Below are 12,285 nucleotides of genomic sequence, written 5' to 3'. Positions count from 1 at the left end.
CACCTGTTTTTTCAATAAAGTTTTATTAGAACACCAACACACCCACTTGTTTGCACATTGTCTACACAGCATTCCTGCTGCAAGAATGGCAGAATCACACAGTTGCAACAGAGGTCTGCAAAGCCAGATGTATTTAGGATCTGGCTTTTTACAAGAAAAGTTTGTCAACCCCCGCTCTATACCATAAAACTAGGAGAAAAATTCATATTTTCAAGAGTTTTGAGAGCTGCCAGTACAAAGAAGTTTGTAAGAAGGAAATATTAACTATTATTTATTAAAATCCCATTTTTATGACGTGGGTTAGGAGCAAAACAGTATTTTTAAACACCTTTTTCATAAGAGCAACTATTGGTCATTTGCCCCCCAAAATATATCAAGATCCAAGGAGAACCATGAGGCAGCTTCATCTCATCTATGGAGTAAATTGCAAACACCTAGTTCAGACAGAGAAAATTGTAATCGTCTATTGTGCCAAACCCCAACTCATTTAAAGTGGTGCTGCTGATGACGCAAAACTGTGTTCCAGCTTAGTGAAAAAGAGGGCCGTAATTGTTGAACAATGTCTACAGTGGACAGACAGAGGGACAGTGGTGGCCAATATTGAATGCAAAAATTAGGCAGAGCCACCTGTCATGGGATGGAGGGAGGAAAGAACAAGAGGCAAGGGGACTCTAGAATAGTCACAGCATGCTCCCCTTCCTGTGATTCCAGGGAGATAAGGAAGGCAGATGAAAGAGAGATATACACCAAGCGGGAAAAATGGAGCTGATGGCTTTGACTCCTATGACTGGTGGTAGGCTTGGAAGGAGTCTGAAATTGGCAGGCTTTTTGTTTTCTTTTCTTTTAGTTTATAGCCTTTATTTTTTAGAATTTAGTTTTAGGTTTACAGGAAAATTGAACCAATAGTACAGAGAGTTCCCACATATCCCCCCCCCCATACACAGTTCCCCTGTTATTAACATCTTGTGTTGGTGTGGTACATTTGTTAACAATTAGTGAACCAATATTGACACATTATTATAAACTAAAGTCCCTAATTTACATTAGGGTTCACTCTTCATGTTGTACATTCTATGGGTTTTGACAAATGCATAATGTCATGTATCCACTCTTACAGTGTCATATAAAATAGTTTCATTGCCCTGCAATTTCCATATTTCGCCTGTTTACACTTCCCCTTCGACCCCTCCCCCCATGTGGATCCCCTGACAATCACCGATCTTTCGACTGACTGTAGGGTTGCCTTTTCTGAAATGTCATAGTTGGAGTCATACGGTATTGTAGCGTTTTTCAGACTGGATCTTTTCACTTAGCAATATGCGTTTAAGGCTCCTCCATGTCTTTTCATGGCTTGACAGCTCATTTTATAATCAGTGAGTAATATTCCATTGTCTGGATGTGCTAAATTTTATTTATCCATTCATCTCTTGGAAGATATCTTGGTTGCTCCCATTTTTAGCAATTCAATGACTTATTTCTTCTTGGGCAAATTTTGATAGATTGTGTCTTTCAAGGAATCGGTCCATTTCATCTCAGTTATCAAATTTGTGGGTGTAGCATTGTTCATAATATTCCTTCATGGGGCGCCTGGGTTGCGCAGTCGTTAGGCGTCTGCCTTCGGCTCAGGGCGTGATCCCGGTGTTCCAGGATCGAGCCCCACATCGGGCTCCTCCGCTGGGAGCCTGCTTCTTCCTCTCCCACTCCCCTGCTGTGTTCCCTCTCTTGCTGGCTGTCTCTCTGTCACATAAATAAATAAAATCTTAAAAAAAAAATAATATTCCTTCATTATCTTTTTTTATGTCCATGGGATCAGTAGTGATGGCCCCTCTTTTCTTTTATTACTAATTTGTTTCTTCTCTCGTCTCAATTAGCCTGGCTAAGGGTTTATCAATTTTATTGATTTTTTTCAAAGAAACAACTTCTGGTTTTGTGGGTATTTTTAAATTGTTTTCCTGTTTCCAAGTTCATTGATTTCTGTTGCAATTTTTACTATTTCTTTTCTCGTGCTTGCTTTAGGTTTATATTGCTCTTCTTTCTCGAGTTTCCTAAAGTGGAAACTTAGAATACAGATTTTAGATCTTTTCTTTCTAATATATGCATTCAATACTATATATTTCTCTCTAAGCACTGCTTTTGCTGCATCTTCCATATTTTGATAAGTTGTATTTTCATTTTCATTTAGTTCAAAATATTTTAAAATTTTGGGACACCTGGATGGCTCGGTTGGTTGAGCATCAGACTCTTGGTTTTGGCTCAGGTCATGATCTTGGGGTCTTGGGATCAAGCTCTGTGTCTGGCTCCCTGCTCAGTGTGGCGTCTGCTTGTCCCTCTCCCTCTCTCTCTGCCCTTCCTCCCCCCATCAAGCACACACACTCTCTCTAAAATAAAAAAATCTTCAAAAAAAAATTAAATTTCTCTTGATAATTCTTTAACACATGTATTATTTAGAAGTGTGTTGTTTAATCTCCAAACATTTGGGGATTTTCCAGCTGTCTTTCCGTTGTTGAATTCTAGTTAAAGTCCACTGTGACCTGAGAACACACATTGTATGGTTTCTATCCTTTTAAATTAAGGTGTATTTTATGGCCCATATTGTAACCTAACTTGGTGAATGGTCCACGTGAGCTTGAGAAGAATTCGTATTCTGCTTTGTTGGAAGAAGTATTCTATAAACGTTACTTAGACCCAGTTGATTCTTGGTGCCTAAAGGAAAGGGCATTTTTCTCCCCCATGATATTCATTCCTGGTAGTGCTCCTGGAGATAAAACTCACAAAACTATGGGAGGGCCTCTACGGCTGGGGCAGCAGCAGCTTTTAGCTCTCAAATTAGTCTACACTCAGCCTTTAGTAATTCACCATTTTTAAAAAAGATTATTTACTTATTTGAAAGAGAGAGCAGAGGGAGAGAGAGCACAAGTGGCAGGGGTGAGAGGAAGAAACAGACTTCCCGTTGAGCAGGGATCCCGATGTGGGGCCCGATCCTGGGACTCTGGGATCATGACATGAGCCAAAGGCAGACGCGTAACCGACTGAGCCACCCAGGTGCCCCACCAACTACCATTTTAATGTTCCAACTAGTCTGGCTCCAGAGGGCTCTTGGTGAGCTGTGATTCTTTGTATTTACATATCTCTCTAGTTTTCAGGATGGTCGTTTTCCTTGTGATCTCAGTTCTCTGCTAGATCCAAGGAAAATTATCGATTCTCAGTTTGTTCAGCTTTTTTCTTGTTGTGGCGGTAGGAGTGATACTTCCCAGCTCTTTTCATGTCAGAGCTAACGGGGAGGCATGATGAGTATACAACCAGAGGCAGGCCTGTTGAAATGCAGGTGTGAGTAGCCTCTGGTCCCTGGGGGACCTGGCGTATTGATTGCTACTAGCAGCCACCAACCCCTTCACAAAACCACATTTTCAGCTAAAATTACACTCTACAAATACAATGTTAAAATCAAACTAAATGTGATTTTCAAAAGAAGGATCTTTTAATGCTATTTGGTTTTATGGTTTGAACCAGACTTCATTTCCACGGTATCAAATCCCAGTGACCTTTTCAGTGACAGAAGGGGTTTCTTACAAATTCTGTGCATGGCCGTTAACTCTCAAGTTGCTGCAGAATAGGCTTTCTCTGGCTTCTAAGCAGACCTCTACTCCACCTTATGAGTTTCCAGCTCTTTTCCCTTAAATCTGAAACAGCCCAAGAGATCTGTTTGATAAGACACTCTTCTGAGGATGACTAAGCAGTGGACTAAAGATAAGAATTATAACTTGTATTCAAGTGGCTAAATCCATAACTATATCTTTCTAAATTAAGTCTGTTCTATTATGACCTGTCTCTAGATTTCCATTCGCAGTCTTATTGATCAGATGATTTAGAGAAAGTAAAAAAAACACCATGTTTTTTATTTTTCTTCTTCTTCCTCTAACCCGTTGGTTCTCAACTGGGGGCCACTTGGTAATGTCTGGATACGTTTCTAGTTGACATAACTGGATTGGGGTGGGGGGTGGGTGCTACTGATCTCTTGTGGATAGAGGCCAAAGACGCTGCTAAACATTTACAACACACAGGAAGGTTTCCTACAACAAAGAATTATCCACAAAAAATGATCTGGTCCAAGGTATTAATGTGCTGAGCTAGAACCCCGCTGTGATCTGAGAAAGTAGCCACCATGGCCTAGCTCCTCAGCTGTACCGGAATCCTAAAGATCTCATTACTCTTATCTCTTTATTGATTTTTGTAGTACAAAGATAATGCTTCTCTTTAGACTATTTTTCCATGAGGCCCAGGAAGTTAGTCTTGAAATGCTGCCCCACAAAGCCTACAGGTCAATGATTTCTAGTCTCATCTACTTACTGGAGGCCTCCTAGGTACCGGGGTCCTAAGAGGTAAACACTGGAAAAATTACAGTCTGTTTAGCATGCAGATTATACAAGGACAAATAGGTAATAATACCAGGTATTATCAGAGGTGTTGTTAAAAACTGACCTCCATGCTTCAGAGCCACAATATAACGCAAAGACGAGAGTTTGGGATAAAGAGGAACAATACCTTTACTGCTTTGCAGGCAAAGGAGGCTAGGGCAGGCTATGGCCTTCAACCACTGCCAGCCGCGGGGGGCGGCTGGGCTGGGGGAGGGCTAGGGGGGTGCGATTACAGGGAAATGCAGGATCTAGCCAGTTTTAATAGGAATTGTGCTGCCAGGCTCGTGGATCGTGTCTTTAGGGTGGGGCCAGGTTCCTGAAACAGAAGGCTACGAAGGGAGGAGGAGAAGTTTACAGAAGTGAGGAAAAAGGTTACTTTAAAATTGAGCTTCACTGAAGCATTAGTGCAGCCATTTTGATTTTTGTTGAACTTTAAACTTTTAAGCGGTTTCCAAAGTACAAATAAAATTGCAGAAATAGCCTTGGTGGGGAGACAAGGACCAGCATCTTTAGAGGTACTGAGCTGCGGTTGTGGTTTACAGATGTTCTAGTTAAGCCTCACAGAAGTCCCATCAGACAGTCTTGCTCTCATCAAATAAAGCAGTCAAGAAGAAAGCAGATACCTTCAAGATGGTTTGTCCCCTTCCTGTTAATAACTCAAATACAGGCCTTGTAGGAATTTACAAGCTACAAACTGTCTACAGGGGAACATAAAACTCACCCATTATTCCATTCTCAGAGATAACTGTTCAGTGCATGACGTTGCAAATTTTTTTTTGCATGAATAATGTTATTTTAAATGTAATTGACTTTATTATATATATGTATATCATGTATCTTTTCCTCTTCCTACAACATTATTTATGAGCATTTTTATAGGTTAGTTGATACTTTCTAAAGTGTAGAGATCACTTATTTATTTTTTTTAAAGATTTATGTATTTGAGAGAGAGTGTACACACGTGCCAGGGGAGGGGCAGAGGCAGAGGGAGAGAGAGAATCTCAATCAGACTCCATGCTGAGTGTGGAGCCCAATGCAGAGCTCGATCTCACAACCCTGAGATCATAACCTGAACCGAAATCGAATTGGATGCCTAACGGACTGAGTCACCCAGGTGTCCCATAAAGGCCACTTGTAGGCAGCAGGCTTGAGCACTGGAAACCTAAGGCAAAAGTGCCACAGTGACTACCGAGCTGACAGAAACAGGCTCATGAGGCTGCCCACCTCAAAAGAGCCATAGGCCCTAACTGACCAATGGGCTACTTAGACCCAGGCACAGTTTCTAAGAGTACTAAAACAGAGGACAATTCCCTACGTTCCCATATTCCCTCACTCCGCCCTGTAACTGTGGTCCCTCCCCACGCCTCCTGGCAGTCTCTCCTCCGCCATCCTGCTCGCTGCTCCCTTGCGGTGTATTCAATAAACTTCTATCGCCTTTATTCTGCCTCAGGTGAATTCTTTTTTTTTTATAATAATATTTTTTATTATATTATGTTAGTCACCATACAGTACATCCCTGGTTTTTGATGTAAAGTTCCATGATTCATTAGTTGCGTATAACACCCAGTGCACCATGCAATACGTGCCCTCCTTACTACCCATCACCAGCCTATCCCATTCCCCCACCCCCCTCTCCTCTGAAGCCCTCAGTTTGTTTCTCAGAGTCCATAGTCTCTCATGCTTCATTCCCCCCTCTGAATACCCCCCCTTTCTTTATCCCTTTCTTCCCCTACCGATCTTCCTAGTTCTTATGTTCCATAAATGAGTGAAACCATATGATAATTGTCTTTCTCTGCTTGACTTATTTCACTTAGCATTATCTCCTCCAGTGCCGTCCACGTTGCAGCAAATGTTGGGTAATTGTTCTTTCTGATGGCTGAGTAATATTCCATTGTATATATGGACCACATCTTCTTAATCCAGTCATCTGTTGAAGGGCATCTCGGCTCCTTCCACAATTTAGCTATTGTGGACAATGCTGCTATGAACATTGGGGTGCATATGGCCCTTCTCTTCACTACGTCTGTATCTTTGGGGTAAATACCCAGTAGTGCAATGGCTGGGTCATAGGGTAGCTCAATTTTTAACTTTTTAAGGGACCTCCACACTGTTTTCCAAAGTGGCCGTACCAACTTGCATTCCCACCAACAATGTAGGAGGGATCCCCTTTCTCCACATCCTCTCCAACAATTGTTGTTTCTTGCCTTGTCAATTTTTGCCATCCTAACTGGCGTAAGGTGGTATCTTAGTGTGGTTTTGATTTGAATTTCCCTGATGGCTAATGATTTTGAACATTTTTTCATGTGTCTGTTAGCCATTTATCTTCATTGGAAAAGTGTCTGTTCATATCTTCTGCCCATTTTATGATTTGTTTATTTGTTTCTCGTGTATTGAGTTTGAGAAGTTCTTTGTAGATCTTGGACACCAGTCTTTTATCTGTAGTGTCATTTGCAAATATATTCTCCCATTCCATGGGCTGCCTCTTAGTTTTTTTGACTGTTTCCTTGGCTGTGCAGAAGCTTTTTATCTTGATGAAGTCCCACGAGTTCATTTTATCTTTTGTTTCTCTTGCCTTTGGAGATGTGTCATGACAAAGCCTCAGGTGAATTCTTTCACCGCCCACACCACTGGCCTTCACCTGATCCAGGATGCCCCACATAAAGTATGTTCTTTTTTTTTAAAAAAAAGATTTTATTTATTTATTTATTTATTTATTTATTTATTTAAGAGAGAGAGAGCGAGCAAGGTTTGGGGGGGGGGGAGGAGAGGAAGAGGGACAGGCAGACTCCACACAGAGCACGGAGTCTGACACGGAGATCCATCCCACAACCCCGAGACCGTGACCTGAACCAAAAGCAAGAGTCTGACGCTTACCCGACTGAGCCACCCAGGCGCCCCACGTAAAGTACGCTCATGGCTGTGTACGACTTTACCATCTGACTACTTCATGTAGTTAATGTTTCTTTTTGATGTGTAGCAACATTTTTCTATATAAGAAAACAAAAACAGGAAAGAGAACACAAGTGGCTGAATAGCACCAAACAGCAGACTACAGAGGATAAACAAATCTTTGACTTTCCATTGTGTCTAATGATAAAGCTAATCCATAAATCAAGACCCGCAAATTGGAGGCCGCCCCAGTGGCCAGGCCCCGTGCTGCAAAGCTAAACCTAAGTCAGCCTGCGCCTATGGGAACAGTTGTCAGGGGAACCTAACACGGACCAGTCACAGTCCTCCCACCTCAGCTTTAGCTAGCTTCCCTTATCCTAGGAAATAGGACTGTTAGCCTGACGTGAAAATCCTTGAGCACCTGGCCAGTCATGCCGTTTCTGCATTGGCGCTCCTCTTTACAAAACTCTCTCTTGCCCCAACCCCCCCAGGAAGGGAGCTGTGCTGCTGGTGAGGGGCTGTACTTCCCCAACCCATGGATTGTTTTCCCTTGAATAAAGAACATCAAACTGGTTACTAAATTGTTTTTTTCATTGGACACTGACAACGCTGGATTTTATAAATACCTGTTTAATGATACACGAATCTGTGTGCGTGGATGTTGATATTTTTCACTGTGCCCAGAAAATCTGAGTGTTTGCTGTCTGCTTACAGAAAAGGGAGAAGAGAGTGAAGTTAAATAATCAGAATTTGTAAGTAGGGTTTCACTGTTAATATAAATAGTATGCTTAGAAGTGGCAGCCTGGGGGCGCCTGGGTGGCTCAGTCGTTAAGCGTCAGCCTTCAGCTCAGGGCATGATCCCAGTGTTCTAGGTCCTGGGATCAAGCCCCGCATCAGGCTCCCTGCTCCGCTGGAAGCCTGCTTCTTCTTCTCCCTCTCCCCCTGCTTGTGTTCCCTCTCTCGCTGGCCGTCTCTCTCTGTCAAATAAATAAATAAACTCTTAAAAAAAAAAAAAGTGGCAGCCTGTGTGTGTGTGTGTGTGTGATTTTTCTTGATTTTTTTTAAAGTACTGCAATATTGTGATTTATAAGAATTATATATTTGGTGAGTCAGATTATCAAAATTTATTTCTCATATATTTTTGGTTTCCATCCATGGTTAGTGGTTTACAGCTCCTAAAACCCTTGGCATTTCCTGAGTGATAAGAGCAAAGAGATCATCTTTTGTCGTATTTGGTCCCTTGTCCTCAGTTCTGAAATCCCCGCAGAGCCATAAAGGTGTAATTGGTCTGTGTTTATTCATAACCAACTCCCTTCCACCACAATGGGGTTTATATTAATGGGGTGACTTTTGCAAAGTGCTTAAGGGTGGGAGCTGGTCGCCAGGGAAACCAACCTGGCTCAAACCTTGTTGAAACCTTTCAGCCTTGTTGAAACTTTCAGTCCCATCCCCCATCTCCGGGAGGGGGAGGGGAGGGGGCGGGGGCTGGAGGTTGAATCAATCACCAAAGGTCAGTGATTCAATTAAGCACGGCTGCCAGGCGAAGTCTCCATAAAAACCCAGAGGAGGGTTGGTGGGGAGCTTCCGGGTTGGTGAGCTCGTGGAGGTTTGGGGAGAATGGCACACTTGGAGGGGGCCCTGGAAGTCCCCCACTCTTTCCCCATACCCTGCCCTCTGCCTCTCTTCCATCTGGCTGTGGCTGAGTTACATCCTTTTGTCATGAACTGGTAATCTAGTAAGTAAAACGTTTCTCAGTTTGATGAGCTGCTCCAGCGAGTGAACCAAAGCCAAGGAGGGAGTCGTGGGGACATCTGATTCCTAAGCGGCTTTGTCGAAAGCGTAGAGGCCGCTTTTGGGCAGCAGGCTTGAGCGATGGAGACCTGAGTAAGGTAAAATGGCCACAGCGACCGCTGGGCTGAACGCAAATGGGCTCATTAAGCTGCACACCTCGAAATAACCATAGGCCCTCGCTTACAACCAGGCACAGGTACCAAAAAAGGGAAAATTCCGTATGTTCCCATACTCCCTTACTCTGCCCTGTAACTGCAGCCCCTCCGCACCACCTCCTGGCAGACAGGCTCTCTGCTGAACTGCCCGCCGCTCCCTTGCGGTGTAGCCAATACACTTCTATCTCTTTTGTTCTGCCTGGGGTGAATCTTTCACCGCCCACGCTGCCGCTGCCGGGCACCCCCATCCGATCATCCAATCGGGATGCCCCACACGAAGCTCAGCTAACAACCTGGGCTTGCAACTGACGTCTGAAGGAGGGGGGCGGTCTTGTGGGATTGAGCCCTGAACCCGTAGGAGCTGATGCTATCTTTAGGTAGACAGTGTCAGAATTGAGTTAAATTTGAGGAACACCCAGCTGGTGTCTGAGAATTGGTGGTGTGGGGAAAACCTCCCCTCCACACATTGTAATGGGGATTAGAACTCTTAAGCGCCAAAGTAGTAATTTTAGTATCAATCCCAGGATTTCCGAATTTATTACTTAAAATTAGTAGTAGTATCTATACTAACATATATGTATCCTATAGATCATATACATAACAGCTATATGGAACTGTGACTGTATTCAGACATAATAGTCAAGACATGAGATATGTAAATTACAGAATTTAAAATTAAATGAGTTGACGCGTGATGTTCCGTAGTTTCAGGTGTACAACATAGTGATTCAACGTCTCTAAGTTATGCTGTGCTCACCGCAAGTGTAGCTACGATCTCAGAATTAATTTTAGAAGGCATCTCTCAGTCATGTCCTGGGGGAGAGCAAGGCTGCTAAAGACGAGGAACCTTGCTGAGTCAGGGCATGCCTTAGCTGGAACCCCAAATGCCAGACTTTGCCCTCTCTTCAGCCGAAAGCAGGGCCCAGCTGTCACTTGTTGCCAGATAGCTGTTGATAAACACAGAGGAACGCTCTTCAGTTACTCTAACCAAATGGCTAACAGAGAAGACTGTGAAAACATTTTCTCCACTAAAGTCAAAATATAAAGGGAAAGCCCCACGTGAATCTGACCCCGGGGGCTTTGGAACCTAAAAACCCAGTTGGTAGCCCATTATAATTGTAATGCACATTTAATTCCCTGCAAGAAAGTATATAATTCCACGTGAATTCAACCAGTCCCTGTAACAAGATCAGTACTAGCAACGAAGATAATCTTTTTCACCTAGAAAATGTCAGGGGCAAGGTGGGCGAGCAGCTGGTTCAGGAGACAGCATTGATCCTCAGGAATGGGTCACGTCCCTGGTGGTGCACTCATTCACTGTTTCTCGTGGCTGATGGCTGACCTTGGTGAGTAGAAGTGGGGAGTAGCTACCAAGAAGCATTAAGAAATAGAACATTATCTTTAAAAAAAAAAAAGAATTGCCCAGTGGTATTATCAGTTTTGTATTTATAATCTCCATTGTTGACTTAATTTAGGGGGATTCTGTGATGGGGAAGCGTTACGGAAAGTGAAGATGCAAGGAGAAATGAAGTTAGAAGCTGAAACCAATCCCAACATGGAAAAAAAAAAAGCCCTTATTTATTGCATTCCGTTTCTGCTAGTCTCTGGGCGTCCGGAAGGACACAGCCCTCAGAACTGCAGCCAACTGGAGCTTCCTTTCCTTTCCTTTTCTTTGTTCCCCCCCACCAGAATCACCATAAAATTGGCTCCCACACTGTAGACCCAAAAAGCAGGGATGTAGGGTGATGCTTCTCTCACTTGACATTTTCTTGTTTTTCGAAAGAAGAGTGACTAAGAACCTCATGAAATCTAAATATGGTTACTGATAGAAATTTAGATTGTCACCAAAAGCACAATAAGAAATTTATAGAGTGAGGAAAAGAAAAGATTTGCTCTGGTAAATGGATGAGACATATATATATATATAAAATATTTTTTGGCTAGGTCTAGTTAATGTTTAACTATTGGGTTTTTTTATTTTTTGTTTTTCGGGGTTTTTTTAGTGAATTTATAAACTTTGGACACACTGAAATTACATAAGCCCTGATCAGCATTAGTATTGTATTAAGTAATTTATAATAAAAGCATTTATCCATTTTTTTCATTAACTGCAAACATTTGGGAAAACATTATTTTAAGGCATCTGTAGAACAAACTGACACATTGCTTCATTCACAGAAGTCCCATCAAATTCATGAGAAAGCAAGACTGAGTTGTCATTATTCAGTAGTGCCTCTCCCTGTTCATTTATTATTTTATTCATCAGCACATCCTGGTAAATGCCTTAAAGAAAAGCCCTGATGTGTAGCATTTGCCAATTTCTGTGGCATAAATACCTCCACCATGGCCAATTTCCAGGCCATGGAACAGTGAGTTGCAAAGAGGTGCCAATAATCAGCTCCCAGTAGATGATAAGGGCTGGCCTGAGCATTCTACTACCTGTAACCAGGAGAGAAAGGAATTTTCAGGGAAGTTCGACTACTCAGAATGTTCACATTATAAAGGTTGAGAAGGGATGGCAGGGGCTGAAGCTGATGAGACAGGCGGAGGTCAGAGCATGAAGTGCCTTGACTGTCTATTCAAGAGATTCAGTGACCATGAGATTTGACAGATACTCAGGTAAGAGATGATAGAGGCTCTCACCGTTACAGTGACCACAGTTTTTAAAGGAATCCAGGGAAGAGATAATGGTGTCCCTAACCATGGTAGTACCCATGAGATTTTGTAGATCTAGCATGAACAGATGACTGAGACCTAACCATGGTAATGTCTGTGGGAGTTTGTAAATATCCAGGCAGGAAATGAGGTGGTAAACATAGAATATAGAAGTTCTATAGGTAAGAAATGATCAATTTAACCATGGGCGTGACCATGGTATTTTGTAGATACCCAGTTCAGAGATGGGGGCTTTAACTACAGTACTGAAATTGGGGTTTCTCAAGTAGGCAGGTAGAAGCTGATGGTATCCTTTACTACATTAGTGAACGTGACATTTCGTGGTTTTCCAGGTATGATGGGAAATCTAACCACAGAAG

Source organism: Ursus americanus, chromosome X, assembly GCF_024610735.1.
Source record: "Ursus americanus isolate L20-20 chromosome X, mUrsAme1.1.p, whole genome shotgun sequence".
In the NCBI taxonomy this organism is placed as follows: Eukaryota; Metazoa; Chordata; class Mammalia; order Carnivora; family Ursidae; genus Ursus; species Ursus americanus.
This window is presented reverse-complemented; position numbering follows the sequence as displayed.